Genomic DNA, 17,658 nt, shown 5'->3' with positions numbered 1-17,658 from the left:
AAAAGGCAAAGTCGTTGAACCGAATCATACACAAATTTCAGTAAATAAAATGCAGGCTGATGCCGAGTTTCTGATTCTCCAACTTCCTAATTCGACTAATGTTGTTCCTGTAATTGAGTGCCTTGCTGCTGATGGTGAAGCCTCTGCCATCGCTATGAGTGTAAATCAAGCAAATCAAAGTATGAGCTTTGCTAATGTCGCTGCTACTGCTTCCAATAATGCTCTTACTGTTCCTGACGTTGCTGAACCCGGCGATCCGCTCAGTACTGCTAACTCAAGTAGTGAAAATACGAAAGCAAAACAAAACAACATGAAAACTAATCAAGAGGCGCGTGTAATTGTTTTTGGGAGTAACTCTAATGCTGATTTGGATGTTAGGGTGCGCTATAAATGGATACATTTATCATCGTTTAAACCTTCTGTGGATGCAGATGCAATTATTGATTATGTTTCAAAAGTTGCTAACATATCTCCTTCCCTTTTGCGGTTTCAAAAGCTTGTTAAGAGAGATGCAGATACACAAAAGCTAACTAATGTCACTTTCAAGTTTGGTATCGCCGCTTCTAATTAAAATAAAATTATTGATGCATCAATTTGGCGATACGGAGTAAAAGTAAGGCCGTTCCGTTCTTTTCAAAGGGCTGTGATTCAGCAGAGCACGTCGAGAGTGTTAATGCGACTTCCATTGTTCAAGCATCTACATCATGCTCAAATAATAATTTCCGCTTAAGTATTTATTTCCGAAATATGTCAGGCATGAGAACGAAAGCCTCGGATGTTTACGCGGCTAATTCTAATTCTGACTATGACTTAAGAGTTCTGGTAGAAACGTGGTTAACTGCGGATTTTTCTGACAGTGAGTTTTTTGATAAAAACTTATATAATGTCTATCGCAAGGATCATGATAGTTTAAGCACTGGTCTATCCAGAGGAGGCGGAGTCCTAATAGCTGCTAAGAAGAAATTTATTACTTCCATAGTTCCTCTTGTTGTGGATCAGTTAATTATTTATATTAGAGGCAAAACTGGGTTTCTTTGTGTTAGTGCTTCCTATATACCACCAAATAGTACTGATAAGCTATATGAAGATCATGTAAACAATATTATGTACGTATCGAAAACTAATTTGAATTCGCAATTTTGTGTATTAGGTGATTATAGTTTAAATAGAATAATTTGAAGTTATCTTCCAGGTGAAAATACCCTTATTCCAACAAATGTTAATTACGCTAGTGAAATGCATATTGTTGATAATTTTTATAGTTTGCAATTAGTTCAAATTAATAATTTTGTAAACTCGCTTGGTAAAATCCTAGATTTAATTTTTGTTAGCAATGATCTAAATTATAATTTGTCTCGCGCCTGCTGTCCGTTGTCCAATACAGATAAGCATCATGTTCCACTAATACTGGAGCTTGGATTTTATGAGTTTGCTATAAATTTACATAATAATGAGTGCGGTTTCAACTATAGTCGCTGCGATTTTGTCTTAATAAATAGTTTGATTTCCAATTTTGACTGGCAACACCTTTTTAATGGGCGTAATCTCAAGGAGTGTTTTGCGTTATTTAAAAACAATGTGTCAGAAATAGTAAATAATAATATCCCGCGTTTTCCCGGAAGAGTGTATAAGTTGCCTTGGTACACCAGGAATCTAAAGAGACTTAAAAACTTACGTAATAAACTTCATAAGCTCTTCAAAGAATCTGGTAGCCCACAGTACAAGCAACTATATTTAAGGTATGCCAAAGAGTTTAATTGCCTTGACAAGTTTTTATATAAGCAATGTATTCATAATTTTGAAATGAATATTAAATCGAACCCAAAATCGTTTTGGAATTTCATTCGCTCCAAGCGCTCATCTTCGACAATTCCCGTATCTGTGTCGTACCAAGGTAAGAATTCCACATCGTCTTTCGACAAAATTACTTATTTTGCTGAATTTTTTAAGGCGAATTTCGTGAGTGATGAACCACTGAATGACAATGGTGATATGTTCAATAATATATCGTCTTATCTCAACTTGTGCTCATTAGTTCTTGATATTGATGACGTTACTTTGGGTATTAAGGCTATCAAAAATTCAAAGCAATGCGATTATCAACAATTTTCATCTTTCTCTTTAAAGCAATGTGCGGTTTATGTAGCGGATCCTCTAATGTATTTATTTAACCCTAGGATGCATGCGTAAAAAAAACTACAGTTATACATACGATGAGCCTCAGAGGCTCAAGTACTAGAAGTATCGGTTTACTTATAAATAAAACAAAATATTACTGGGATAAAACTTTAATTCGTTTGTCGTTTCTTTTTATTATTACAAATACGTGTAATGGTAATACAAAAACAAAAAATTATGTGCTAATTAGTACAATTGGAACATGTTTCACAAAGCAGTAATGAATGTTCTTTACAAACATTTTTAACACACTTAGAGCAAAATAGTCTGCTCATGCGATTTATTTTGGAAGGACAGAATTCGCATCATTTCTTTTTTGTCGGCGGAGCATCATTCTTAGTCGTTGCTTCTTCTTCAATCTGTATAAAATTTGCCATAGCCGTTTGATGAACTTTAGACAGTTTTGTTGAACTTTGTGCTCTCCGCTTCATAAATGGAAGTACTAACTCAATCGCTAGTTCCTTTAGGAAGATACGCCTTTTGTGCCGTATCCCAGTTGTGAAGGCGGGATTTTCCTGAATAAATATCAAAAAGGCATTCAGAGCTCCAACATCCATTATATTATACCAAACAGCCATAGGCCATCAGCTTGTTTGCCTCTGGCATATATAATTACCAACCATTTGGTCCATATGATCTACACCACCCTTGGTTTTGTTATAGAACTTGATAATATCTGGTTTTTTAGTTACATTCTCAATGTTAACAATATCATCGTGATGCATAGAACTTAGTAATATAACCGCTTTGTTTTTTTTTTTTTTTTTTTTCGGAACGTATCTTACTAATGTTAAGTCGTCTTTGAAACCAAATTGAGATGAGTAAACGCTTCTTTCTTTAGAAGCTTGGAACTCTCCTGGTATTTACTTTTTATTTTTGCGTAAAGTTCCTACAATCGTTATTCCAGCTTCTAATAAATCCTGTGCAAGGGGAATGCTCGTGAAATAATTATCAAATTTAAATTTCGGCCAGAACACTGTATGGTTGTAACAAGGGATTTTACGATATTCTCATCTACATTATGTTGAACATTATTTCCGGCCTGGTGACCTAAATAAACTTGGCCATCAATGGCATAACCCGAATCGCTTTTTAATTTAATTTCGGACTTGGCTGACTTAGATAACATATACTGAACAAAACTTGCGCGTCCCCTAAAATTTAATAGCTGTTCGTCAATTGTTACTGTTCGGCACCTCTGAAGAAACAATTCCCATATATGACGAATGGGCGCAAATTTCTCTGATGAAATTCGAAGGTTGCGTGTTCTCTTATCATCGAATCTAAGCATCCTGCGTATGTTTTCGAATCGGTTGCAATTTTTTTTTCCACACCAGCCATCAGTAGCAACCTAAAAAAGCCTCAATTTCGTCTTTCTCCAGAGGTGGCCAATATTTCCCCTGTGCCTCAAAACAGCGGCTAGCTTCTCTGTTTGTACATAATATGATTTCGTCGATCATTTCCGATGTAGTAAATTTGTCCCAAATATTCTTCTAAGATCAAATATTACAGTTTTGTATAGGACCAGGAGTAAAACGCATTAAGTTGTGTGCACGAACTTTGTTCTGCTGGGGTGGTGAACTATTCCATATAAACCAATTTTTTCCAGTAAAGACGTTACTGCAGCGGTCCGATATGTCTATATTTTCTTCGGAGCTGTTCTCGTCTTCATTATCTATGAATTTTTATTACCTGGTTTAGTTTGACCCGATATTATTTATTTCTTATCAATTGTTGTGCACTTGACCACGAATCGAACACTACTGAGTACTCTTCTGCAAAAGCATACTTGCTTGATTGTTTTTTTTTTTTTTTTTTTTTTTCAAAATATCAATCCCTATATGAAATAGACTCACTTCAGTTACATAGAATAACGGTAATTGCTCAAATAAATTTGCAACTTGGTTGAGCCATATGAGCCTCACAGGCTCATCATATGTATAAAAGGGGTATTGATACAAAATTGCTTTTATTTCTGAGAAAAAAAATTTTTTTTTTTCAAAAAGTCAATGCCTACTATGATTAAAATAATTCAGATATGGCATTCCAAAAGCCTCTTGTAAAAATTATTTCAAATTTATAAGATATGTTGAAATATATATCCAAGTGAGCCCCGGAGGCTCAACGTATGCATTCTAGGGTTAATTTATCACTAAAGTCTGGCATTTTTTTTTTGGATGAATGGAAAATTTCGTACGTTCAACCAATTCATAAGAGTGGCAATAAAAATGAAGTTTCAAATTATCGTCCATTCTCTAAACTTCCTGTTATATCTAAATTGTTTGAGAAAATTGTTATGGCTAAAATATCATTCATGGTTAATGCTTATCTAAGTTCTTGTCAACATGGTTTTGTTCTAGGACGTTCCACAGTGTCCAATCTCACTGTATTTTCTAATTATTGCATTTCATCATTCACGGATGGGCTGTCAAGTTGGTTATATTTATACTGATTTAGCCAAAGCTTTTGACAGAGTATCGCACTGCGTACTATTGGGTAAGCTAGAAAGATGGGGATTTCATTCCTCATTTCTACAATGGATAAGTTCATTTTTATCCAATAGAGTCAATTTCGTCGTTATTGACGGTGTGGAGTCAGCACCTTATGTGGCTACATCGTGCGTACCTCAGGGAAGCATCCTTGGTCCACTCTTTTTCGTTATGTTTTTCAATGACGTAAGTGCTTGTTTCAAACAATGTCGTCACCTCATGTATGCTGATGATTTTAGAATCTTTTTGAAAATTAAAAAAGAGTCTGATGTTTCCATTCTTCAAACTGAACTCAATGATTTAATGCTTGGTGCTGTAGAAATAAGCTCGCGCTCAATGTCAATAAATGTTACAGTGTTACGTATTCTAAATTAAGAAATACAGTGACTTCGACTTATCTTGTTTCTGATACAGCTCTAGTTGGGGTAAGTAAAATAAGGGATTTAGGTGTTGTGTTTGATTCATCATTCACATTTACTGAACATCTAAATTTCATAATTACCAAAGCTTACGCATTATGGGCATTTATTAAAAGAAATGGCTCCGAATTTAAGGACCCATATACTAAGAAGCTGTTGTATAATGCGTTCGTTAGATCTAGGCTTGAATATGCTTCCATCATATGGAGTCCTCACTATGAGGTTCATAATATGAGGATTGAACGTGTTCAGAAAACTTTTATGAAGTACTGTTTATCTGATTTAAAATTCGACCAGCCAATTCTTCCTTATTCTTCAAGGTGTACGTTAATTAACCTTCATTCCCTGGAAAGTAGAAGGGTAATATCCACAATTATGTTCCTTTATGATATTGTTAATGGCGTAATCGATTGTCCAATAATTATTGAATCTTTGAACTTCCATGTTCCACAACGTAATTTGCGTCAACATAATATGTTTGCTCTTGAGAATTTTAAGTCTAATTATGAGCTGAATGGACCAATCACACGCGCTCTAATTGTAATCAGCTCAATTAATCATAAACATAGTATTGATTTTTCTTTATCGCGGCAATGCTTTAAAAATATGCTCTTTTCTGCCTTAAGTTAAGTGGTCCTTTATTATATATAAGTATATGAACTCTTATGTAATCTAGTCTGTAGGATTCTCTGTATATCATAGACTAAATAAATAAATACATAAATTGTTGTAGCACTCTTTCGCCCAATCCAATAGCTGCGAGTGAAATCTTCATCAATATCTTCTAATAGGAGTCCGAGCAAACTTCCTGTTTCAACGGGGTGGACCAAATAGATAAGGGTATTAGAGGCATTGGTGCTACAGTGCAATTGAAAAGATGGTTGGTGTTACATTGGCTATGTCTTATAGCATGTCACGCCCGAAGGAAGCGTCCAGTTGGTATGCCCATCGTGAGCCTTAAGTATTCTCTTCACAGATATGGGCCACTTTGTGAGTCTTATATCGTAGGATTTGCACATGATCTTAGAAATGTTGCTAAATAAATCAAATATTCAGTATAGCTAAATGTTCTTTGTTTAGACTACTTTGATTATTCCTCGACTTGCGCTGCTTTTACGCTCTCAGTTGCCTGGTTCGCTTATTTTTCCTAGACTTTTCCCAAACAGCCCTCTCGATAGTTTCACTCTTAGCTGCAGACTGCATGTAGGTATGTGAAGTATTCTCTTTGTTGTTAGTTGTTTACATGTATATATGAGTGCTGCTTGCTTTGATGTTTACATGCACATATGTGTGGCTGCTTGCTTTGCTGTTGTTGTGCATTTATTTACTAGCAGCATATTGATGTATCGATATGCTTAAACGCCACAATATGGACAAGACTTCAGCTAGGCATGCTTCCTTCAGAATTTCTGCTGCATTCTTCACGGCTCTAACTTCGGCCTGAAAGACGCTGCAGCAATCAGCACACACAGTAAACAGCAGACCCGACCCCTTCCGTTATTTTGGAACCATCTGTATACACGTGTATAATATTGTTACGAAAATTAGCAACACTAAGTGGTACTGTCATCTCTAAGCCGATGCTAAGCAGTGACTTGCTTGCACATCAATAATTCAATCATTAGGTCTACACATATGTACGTACACGCAGCGGAGAAGAAACGCACAAACTCATGCCGATATCTTATCTGAGATATGCAATTATAATTGTGGAAGTGTCGCTCACAAAAACACGCGCATATGAGAGCTATACACGTACATCTCTAGTTATAATTATAACAGATAACCAACTAGTAGATTCTAGAACAGAAGCGCCTAGAAGATGCAACGAGGAAATCAAAGAGTACAAAAGGCAACAATAGTAGAGGCGCTACAATCAGTTTTCGATTAAGCACGCTATCTGCCGAGCAATAGTAGAGTTATTTATTGTGAAGTACTTGAATAAAGGCCATTTTGCATTATTAAATATTGGAGTTATTTATTCAACAGGTTAGTGATTCCAACTTAGCAGAAGGTTGCAAATAAGAGGATTTGCAGTAAATGCGTTACAATTGGTGTCAGAAGACGAAATATTGAATAAATTCCGAAGATTGCGAATACAACTTGGACATGGCAAAGTTGAGTGAATTGAGAATCCAGCAACTGAAGAAGGAGTTGGAGAGCCGTGGATTGAATACAACCGGCAATACGATTGAACTTCAAGCACGGCTACCAGAGGTAATGGAGTTGGAAGGAGTTGATGTGGACGAGTATGTCTTTTATCCTGATGTGGAAGAGCCACAGACCAAATTGGAGGAGATGATAGAAACTCTGAATCCATTGGCGAGTGTTGACACTAACGCGATACTAGCAGTGCTGAAGCAAATGTTGTCACAAATACCAACCGATATGTCAACACAGCTCGAAGTACAAAGGACAGATATAACATATCAACTGGAATCGCAGAAGACATATATGGCATCCAAGATGGAATCACAGGAGACACGTATTGCAGATATGTCATCTGAAATAACAGCGAAGATTGAAGCACAAGAGGCACGAATATCCGAAATGTCGGCGCAAATTTCAGCCCAGATATCATCGCAACCTCGGCTCAATTGGAAGAGCAAGAAGGGTGTATTTCCTCGAAGTTGGAGGCGCAAGATACAAAAATTTTACAGTTTGAAGAAAAAATCGAGGCCGAGGTGGATGCTTTGAGAGGACGCATTGAGCAGTTGCAACTAAATCGTCCATCATTTTCAACGAGTAATCCAAAGGTAAAAACACCATAGTTTGACGGTTCTGTTCCTTTCCAGGTCCTTAAGCTACAATTTGAGAAGACCGCAACAATGAACAACTGGAATACTGAAGATAAAGTTGCTGCGCGCTTCGTAGCATTGAAATGACCAGCTGCCGAAATCTTACAGACTATTCCAGAGTACGAACGGAACATTTATGACGGATTGATGGCTGCTGTAGAACGGCGATACGGAAGCGAACACAGGAAACATATATATCAAATAGAATTGCAAAACCGTTACCAAAAAGCTAATGAGGCTTTGCAAGAGTTTGCTTCGGATGTTGAAAGGTAGGCTCATTTGGCAAATGCGGACGCACCCGTGGAGTACACCGAGAGGGTAAAAATCCAGAGTTTTATAAATGGCATATGGGACGTAGAAACGAAGCGAGCGACATATGCAAACCCAAAACCCACATTCGCAGAACGGTATGCCCATCGTGTGGAAGTAGAAAGGCCAGACTGGGTAGACACAATTTTGGAAGCATTAAAAGGAACGCAGCAGAAAAACCATGGTGCCGTCAAATGCTTTAAGTGCGGTAACTCAAGTCACATTGCACGTCATTGCAGCAGTTCCAACTTGGCAGGTCGTAAACGCAAAGCTGGTACGATGAGAACAATAATTCGGAAGGTTTCTTGGAGGGAGATTTGGTACTGTTGTACAACCCCCACCGGCGGAAAGGTGTTCCATACAAATTTCGGTGCAGTTGGGAAAGCCCGTACAAAGTTGTGAAGAAGATCAGTGACACCATCTACAGCATACAAATCATTGGGAAACCACGAAGTAGAAGTGTGGTACATTTGGAGATGCTAGCGGCATTTAGATCGAGAGATTTGTCTGATCAGGACGATCAGACTTAGGTGGAGAGCAGTGTTACGAATATTAGCAATACTAAGTGGTACTCTTATCTCTAAGCCGATGCTAAGCAGTGACTTGCTTGCACATCAATAATTCAATCATTAGGTATACACATATGTACGTACACGCAGCAGAGAAGCAACGCACAAACACATGCAGATATATGCAATTATAATTGTGGAAGTGTCGCTCACAAACACATGCGCATATGAGAGCTATACACGTACATCTGTAGTTATAATTATAACAGATAACCAACTAGGCCACCGTGGTGTGATGGTAACGAATTTACTGCAAATCCTCTTATGTGCAACCTTCTGCTAAGTTCGAATCACTAAACTGTTGAATAAATAACTCCAATATTTAATAATGCAAACTGGCCTTTATTCAAATACTTCACAATAAATAACTCTACTATTTCCCCACAGATAGCGTGCTTAGTCGAAACTGATTGATAGCTTAAACGAAACTGAATTCGCGCCTCTACCGTCGCGGCCTTTTATACTTTTTGATTTCTCGTTGCATACTCCTAGGCTTTTCCATTCCAGAACTTACTAGTTAGTTATCAGCTGCAAAATCACCAGCCACAACTACGTTTATGGCTTCTCATATGCGTGAGTAATACTTGCACAAATTATTGCCTTCTGTTGTGAGCACCTTAGATAAGATATATTCATGTGTTTGTGCGTTGCTTCTCCGCTGCTCGTATTACATGTGTGTAGACATAATGATTGAATTATTGATGTGCATACAAATCACTCTTTAGCATTGGCTTAGAGATGGCAATACCCCTTAGTGTTGCTAATATTCGTAACAATATTGTAACGATTTTACTGCAAATCCTCTTATTTGCAATCCTCTGCTAAGTTCGAACCACTAAACTGTTGAATAAATAATTCCAATTTGTAATAATGCAAAATGGCCTTTATTAAAGTACTTCACAATAACACTCAAACTGCGCGATTGATCTATGGATGTGAATTCACGTCACTGCTTAGCATCGGCTTAGAGATAGCAGCACCCCTTAATTTTGCTAATATTTGTAACAATATATATGTATATGAGCACAGAAATTTATCAATTTATTAGTTTTCGCTTTCAGAATCATCGCTTACGCCCAACGAGTGGTCGTTCACATCTTTGCCCACAGATTTAGAGGGTAAAAGCAGCTTAATTGTGTCTGGGGGAAACGACTTTAATAGTCTTTTCTTTCTTCTGCCATGAACTGAAATACTGCTTAAAAATTGTTCCGAGCTTAAGAATAATATGTGATATATGTCCCGGTTGCATTCTTCACGAGAAAACTTCTGTGAAAATTTTTCTCGGTACATCTGGAAGTGTTTGTTGCGAGCCTCTTGAGCCTCCTCTGACAGTTGACCTATTGGTAATAAGGCATCATCAATTATAGAAGCACCATGGACTAGTATCTTGTGCATTGTGGGTGTCTTAGGATGCCATGCATACAACTTTATATATCATTTTGCGGTGTCTAACGCATATTCGTCATATTTTGTAGAGTGACTATCAACACTAGATATGGCTTTAAATATAACTTTTAGCCTGTAAATTAAATAACACATGTCATATCTGCTGCCAATTGTGGGTTTTGAAAAAATCGTCGGCTTGTATTCCCATCGTTGGTGTTACCATAATTTGCTTTGGGCATGTCTATAAATAACCCTAACTCCTCTAGAAACCTTTTTTGAATATTTTCTTTTGTTTTTTTTCCATTAGTTCTTCCTCAGCTGTCTCTTTGCTTTTAAATAATCTTATTCTTGCATGCAGGACAGACAGTGCAAAATCAAGAGAATCTGAGGTAACGGCATATTTTTATTAAAAATTATTGAGGTATTTCGATATTGCTTTGCACAAATAACATTGGATAGTGGATTTGGTATCTGTTGAGGCATTGCAAACCTTACCGTCAATCATCGCCATCTTAAAAATATGCCGGAAAACGAATTTACTTCCTTGTAGCTCGATTTCAGAAGCAACTAAGATCTTTAATGAGCATTCAACAAAATTAATTTCTTTTTTCGTGACGTCTGCACTTTCTTTGATTAATCTAAACCTTATTGGCCTACAAAATCTAGGCGATGACGGAGAAGGGTTCAGCCATACAATCTTTCTGTTTTCGTTTCCACAGACGATTTGTAGCGGCACAAAAGAGTTAAGGAAAATGTTGGCATCAATCAAAAGTATCCTCAATTATTTGTTTATACTTAGCTTGCTGGGAACCATCACACCCCTGCATATTATTGTAAGCGATTGTATTTCGTCCTCGCTAAGGGTTAGGAGCACCCTTAAGTACATTGATAAGCGCATAATTGTCTTATCGATAAGGCTTTGCAAGTCAGTTTCCGCGTAGGGACTAGTTACCCTATTTGGGCTTGGTAACATTCCTTTTTAGCTTCTAATAAGCGATCGTAACAGGAAAAAGAGACAGATTGGTATTACGAATTACTTCATATTGTTCTCTTGTTAAGTCTGCTTCTACAAACATAGCTAATGCTGCATGCGGTGTCAATATATTACCCTTTCCCGGACTTTTTGAGGCTTTGTATGCACTTTTGTATTTTGCGGCGCGTGATGGTGATTCAAAGATTTCTTTTAGAATTCGCGAGGCGTCCCTCTGCCCCTTTGCTATCAGGGAGGATTGCGCAGCATGTAAAATAAGTGCATCGTCTACCATAGAACGGACTTTCTCGGTTTTTCTACGCTTACTTCGCTCCCTTAAATCTTCGAATGATTTTGTAGGACGGCCAGGGCGAAAACTGGACTAGCTAGCTTTTAGAAAAGCATCTTGCTTTCTTCTTGCTTTTTCCACTTTTCCTTAAATTGCACTTTGTAATAATAAAAGTGTTTCTTCAGTTTATGCATATTTTCGGCTGAATAAGCATGAGAAGACAGAAGATTATTTTCTAATAAATCTAATTTTTCATCTAAAGATTTCGAGTTCTGTCCTTGCATTTGATTGTAGAGATATTGGCGAATTACTTTTCTCCTGTCTGATGAGCTGGCTACACCTAAATTAACCAAAATATGGTTTAGAATTAAAAACGAATGCAGCTATTTTTTATTAACTTTCATCAAGGGTGTATCAAACCCTCTATCTAACCCCCTATCAGCAAGTATCTGCAGCTGGCAAGCTAATTATGCCAAGTACCATGTTCAAAACTAATTTTTACTTGGACGCACTTGGAAACATAACAAAACTGGTTTTTAATACCAAAAATAAAAAAAAATAAAATTTTTTTTTGTAATTGTGGCAACTTTCAGAAATTTAATTAGGGCCATCTAAATGTCTAAAATCTACCTATGTGCAGCGCCCACAGCATTGATGATAAAACCCCACCTTGCAGCGTTCACCTGTTTAAAGATTTTGTTGCATCGCATAACTCCATTGTTGTCATAGTAAACCGAAAAATTTCGTGGATGTCTTTGAGAGCCTTTTTGTGCTCCTTTTTCCCACGGAAACCGGTTCTATTTTCCGGAACGACTCAGGATTTTCCCGTCCATGGGCTGTTATTTCGTAATTTTAGAAGGATACAAAGACCACAAGTAAGGAAGGCTTAGTTCGGGTGTAACCGAACATTACATACTCAGCTGAGAGCTGTGGAGACAAAACAAGGGAAAATCACCATGTAGGAAAATGAACCTAGGGTTACCCTGGAATGTGTTTGTATGACATGGGTATCAAATGGAAGGTATTAAAGAGTAGTTTAAAAGGGAGTGGGTCATAGTTCTATAGGTGGACGCCATTTAGGGATATCGCCATAAAGGTGGACCAGGGGTGACTCTAGAATGTGCTTGTACGATATGGGAATCAAATGAAAGGCGTTAATGAGTATTTTAAAAGGTAGTGGGCCTTAGTTCTATAGGTTGACGCCTTTTCGAGATATCGCCATAAAGGTGGACCAGGGGTGACTCTAGAATGTGTTTGTACGATATGGGAATCAAATGAAAGGTTTTAATGAGTATTTTAAAAGAGAGTGGACCTTAGTTCTATAGGTGGACGCCTTTTCGAGATATCGCCATAAAGGTGGAACAGGGGTGAGTCTAGGAGGCGTTTATACGATATGGGTATCAACTTAAAGGTATTAATGGGGGTTTTAAAAGGGAGTGGCCCTTAGTTGTATATGTGAAAGCGTTCTCGAGATATCGACCAAAATGTGGACCAGGGTGACCCAGAACATCATCTGTCCGGTACCACTCATTTATTTTTATATGTAATACAACGAATAGTATTCCTGCCAAGATTCCAAGGACTTTTTATTTCGCCCTCCAGAATGCAAGGTGTCACACCCAAAGATTTCTCTAAACTTATATTTTGCGTCAATAAACCAATCCAATTACTATGCTTCATCCCTTTTTTCATATTTGGTATAGAATTGCAGCATTTTTTTTTCATTTTTCGTAATTTTCGATATCGAAACGGTGGGCGTGGTTATAGTCGAATTTCGGCCATTTTTTGTACCAAGATAAAGTGAGTTCAGATAAGTACGTGCACTAAGTTTAGTAAAGATATGTCGATTTTTGCTCTAGTTATCGTGTTAACGGCCATGCGAAGGACAGACTCACGACTATGTATACAAACTGGGCGTGGCTTCAACCGATTTCGCCCATTTTCACAGAAAACTGTTAGCGTCATAAAATCTATGCCACTACCAAATTTCAAAAGGATTGGTAAATTTTTGTTCGACTTATGGCATTAAAAGTATCCTAGACAAATTAAATGAAAAAGGGCGGAGCCACACCCATTTTGAAATTTTCTTTTATTTTTGTATTTTGTTGCACCATATCATTACTGGAGTTGAATGTTGACATAATTTACTTATATACTGTAAAGATATTAAATTTTTTGTTATAAATTGATTTAAATTTTTTTTTTTTTAAGTGGGCGTGTTCGTCATCCGTTTTTGCCAATTTTTGTTTGCCACACATACAGGATCAGGAGTAACGCTCTTGCTAAATTTCATCATAACAACTTCAACGGCTGCCAAATTACGGCTTGCAAAACTTTCAAATTACCTTCTTTCAAAAGTGGGCGGTGCCACGCCCATTGTCCAAAATTTTACTTATCTTATATTCTACGTCATAAGGTCAACCCACCTACCAAGTTTCATCGCCTTATCCGTCTTTGGTAATGAATTATCGCACTTTTTCGGTTTTTCGAAATTTTCGATATCGAAAAAGTGGGCGTGATTATATTCGGATTTCGTTCATATTGAATAGCGATCTGAGATGAGTGCCCAGGAACCTACATACCAAATTTCATCAAGACACCTCAAAATTTACTCAAGTTATCGTGTTTACGGACGGTCGGACAGACGGAGGGACGGGCGGACATGGCTAAATAAATTTCTTTTTTCGCCCAATTTATTTTGATATATAGAAGCCTATATCTATCTCGATCAGTTTATGCCGTTACGGATTACCGTTATGCGAACAAAGTAAATTTACTTTGTGAGCTCTGCTCAGCTGAGTATAGTAAAAATGTTGATCACACATACATATCTACATATATCCAAAAACACATAAATGTAGGAATATTTATACATATAAAGGTGTAAAAAAATTGTTGAGGTCACATCCTTTAAATTGATTTAAGAAAAACCATTAAGCATAAGCAAAAATTTGTGGAGCTCAAGCAGACGAAAGCACTGTCTTAGTAGCAATGTCTGTATATTATTGTTATAAAGCGTGTGAATGTAATCAAGCACAGAATTTCTAACAATTGCAGCAAATAACAAAAATATCTAAGCTGACGCAGCTTCAGCCTAAATCAGATCGCTCATGCATATTAGAAACTAATACTGTTTTCACACAGAAACTTAATGATCTCATTTCACCTTCTAATGAAATCGTAAATTTTTTGCTTTCACACAGAAGTAACTGCTCGATTAGTATGAAGGATGAAATGTCAAGCGAATAAAATGACAATGCTATATGACAGACAATCATGGCGGAACGATACAGGTGGCAGCATGGTGACATACCTACAAACATAAAAAAATTCCATGTACTTGTAAATTCGATGGACAAATGTCAAAATCGTACTGCGCCGGTAGGTGATGTATCAAATCAAATAAAAAAGGTTATAATCAGCTGTTCGATGCGGACACCTTGTATCGTTCCGCCATGCAGATAATGACATTTACTTTGACAAATGACATTTTTAAGCACTGAACACACCAAAAACTAAGAAGCGGAACGCTGCCAACAGAGTCGCTTCATTACTTCATTAGGCATTCGATTAGCTACTAATGAAATAATTATAGATTCGAATTTTGTAGGGAAGATTGAGCTCAATAAGCGTCTTAATGTAGAACACTGCCTTTATTATTCAATAAGCCGTCTGTGTGAAAACAGTATAAAACAACAGAGGGCAAAACATGGCATGACCTTTTATATACAAACTTTGGCATATGTACATAAATAAAGATGATTACCAGTCAAAAAAGGATGTCACATCGAGTGGAATGAAAGCAATCACGTGGCATAAAACTTAAATGCATAACTAAACTACACGTTTTGCCAAAACTAAGTACTATGCGAAATGTTTATATTCGCTTATTTGTCTCAGTAGCGAATTAAAAGCAACTGGAGAACGAGAAGCACTTGGAGAGCTTAGTAGACGCATACAATTTATAATTCTGATGGAATTACATTCCTACAAAAGTTTGTACATACAAACGTATTAATGTATATAACTTTGCAAATATACGAAACAATTTGTATACATTTTTTTCATAGTATAAGTGGAATCCAGATGAAAAAGAAAAGATGCGAAAGTCAAAAGCACAACAAACAAATACATAAACGAATGTGTTACGTGCCAAAAGAAGAATGCATTCTTGAGTTTATCGGACATTCTGACTGAGTGTGTCTGACAGTAAAGTGAAGCGTAGCAAAACGAATATGGAAATGGACAGAAAGCATTTTCGCATTATTATGTCCAATTACTGTCGCAATTATGGCAACAAATTTGCGTACGAATTGTCAGTTTGCTCACGAATGCTTAAAAAATAAACGTGTGACAAAAACATATGTGATGAAAAGTCATGTTTTTTTATTAGGTATATATCATACATATACATGATGGAATAACCAGGTGAAGTAAGCCGTCAATTGTCTCGATCTTTGTTCTGTCATTCGGCTATCTTAAAATTTTTGAACAATGTTGTCCCCGAAAAAGTGCTGCTTTTTGCATTTATCATGAGTAAAAGATGCCACTGTAAGTCCTTTTTTCACATAAGCTATTAGGTGACTGTCCATGGACCTTTACTGGATTTAATTACAGAGATTCATCCTTCGGGTATCTTTGGTGTTGGCTTCGATAAGTAAGGCCGTGCTAAGCTAATACGTCTATATTTTTGATGTTTTCATTGTATATGCTTAATTTGTTCCCATTAAAGTTGAAACAGGTCTTTGATAAAACAATCTATTTGCATTCACGTCATACTCAACCAAGGATATTCCCCCTGTACAGTGTTACTGAATACTTTCAAAGAATGTTTTTCTTATTCCTACAAGAACACCAAAATTGTCCTTAATTTGAAAATACTTCGTTAAAACATTAACTCACTATTGCTGTTTTGCCCTAAGACCAATAAGATGAGAGGAATATTTCACTTAAGTATTGTAATTTAGAATATACGAATCCAGGTCGCTTCGGATCAGCATCTTCTGGTTTAAGGCCGCCTGCCGCTGCGCTAGTATATCCCCTGACATATTTTGGTAAATAAAAACTTGGTAACATTAGTAATACATCATGAATTCAACTGTCAAGAGTTTTTGGGGGATCTTCAGATTAAGTTCGTTGTTATATATTAGAAGAGCATATTTTTTAATCCCGATCTCAACGAGAAATCAGTAAAGCAGATGAACATGTCAATGAATTTTAAGGGATGGAAATACACTTAAGAGTATCACGATCACTTCTAAATGTGACTGTAAAACAGGCATGCTTAACGAACGAAACAATATCATTTCGTTACGATAATCAACGCTAATAAACGAAACGAAGTCACTTCGTTTCGTTTATTAACGTTAAGATCGCCAAATTAACGTTAATTTGACGTTCTTAACGTTAATAAACGAAACGAAGTGACTTCGTTTCGTTTATTAGCGTTGATTATCGTAACGAAATGATATCGTTTCGTTCGTTAAGCATGCCTGCTGTAAAACTTTTCATCGAACGCGAAACCCTCTTAAGTTCCACAAAAGGCAGAAAAGTGTAACCAAATAACTGAAAAGAAAAGTACAACTAAATACGTACTGTATATGAAAAACACATGTTTCTCTTATGTCCGGTTTTTCAATGAAAGTTTCAACTGCAGTCGATGTTGAGGTCAGTTTTCTTTGGCCGCATCCATCGAATTTTACTGCTCATCACAGTTTAAGTGGCCAAATTGAATTCTTTATTTTTATCCGTTCCTAAAAATTATGTAAACTCGCACTGGTCCTTTGTATTCAATTTTGCGTTTGCGTTAGGCGGAACTGATATGCTGAAAAAAGCAGTTTATGGAATGGCTTTCATGGCATGGTATTTATTTTTCCACTCATAATTTTTCAAAGCGTGTTGGCCAATTTTAGATGATGATTTTTGATGACGATGGAGTGGGCGATGAGATTATGTGCTACGTAGTGTTAGAGCTCTAGCGAAGACGACGACAACGATAACGATTATGATGATGATGATGATGATGACGACGACGTGGACAGCGACAGCGACGGTCACTGTTCAAGCAATGGTGTACGGTAGTTAATGCTTACCTATTTACATATGTAGCAATGCATGCTGAGAGAGTGCATTCTAATATGAAAACTTACAGTTAGAACGAAGAATTTTTGTAGGCAGTGGTGGCGATGATTTATTTTCAAGAAGGGGCGCGAACATATTCCCGCCCTTGAAAGCTTTTGCTTTGAATGAGT

At 36.9% G+C, this 17,658-nt stretch overlaps 1 protein-coding gene across 4 annotated transcripts in view; it reads right to left on the bottom strand.

The window, feature by feature from the left end:
- Positions 1–17,658, bottom strand: part of Rbp6 (RNA-binding protein 6) — a 1,756,398-nt gene that overhangs the window by 374,884 nt on the left and 1,363,856 nt on the right. The window lies entirely within an intron of this gene.

The sequence above is a fragment of the Eurosta solidaginis genome, chromosome 5, assembly GCF_040869045.1.
Source record: "Eurosta solidaginis isolate ZX-2024a chromosome 5, ASM4086904v1, whole genome shotgun sequence".
Taxonomy (NCBI): Eukaryota; Metazoa; Arthropoda; class Insecta; order Diptera; family Tephritidae; genus Eurosta; species Eurosta solidaginis.
This window is presented reverse-complemented; position numbering and strand designations above follow the sequence as displayed.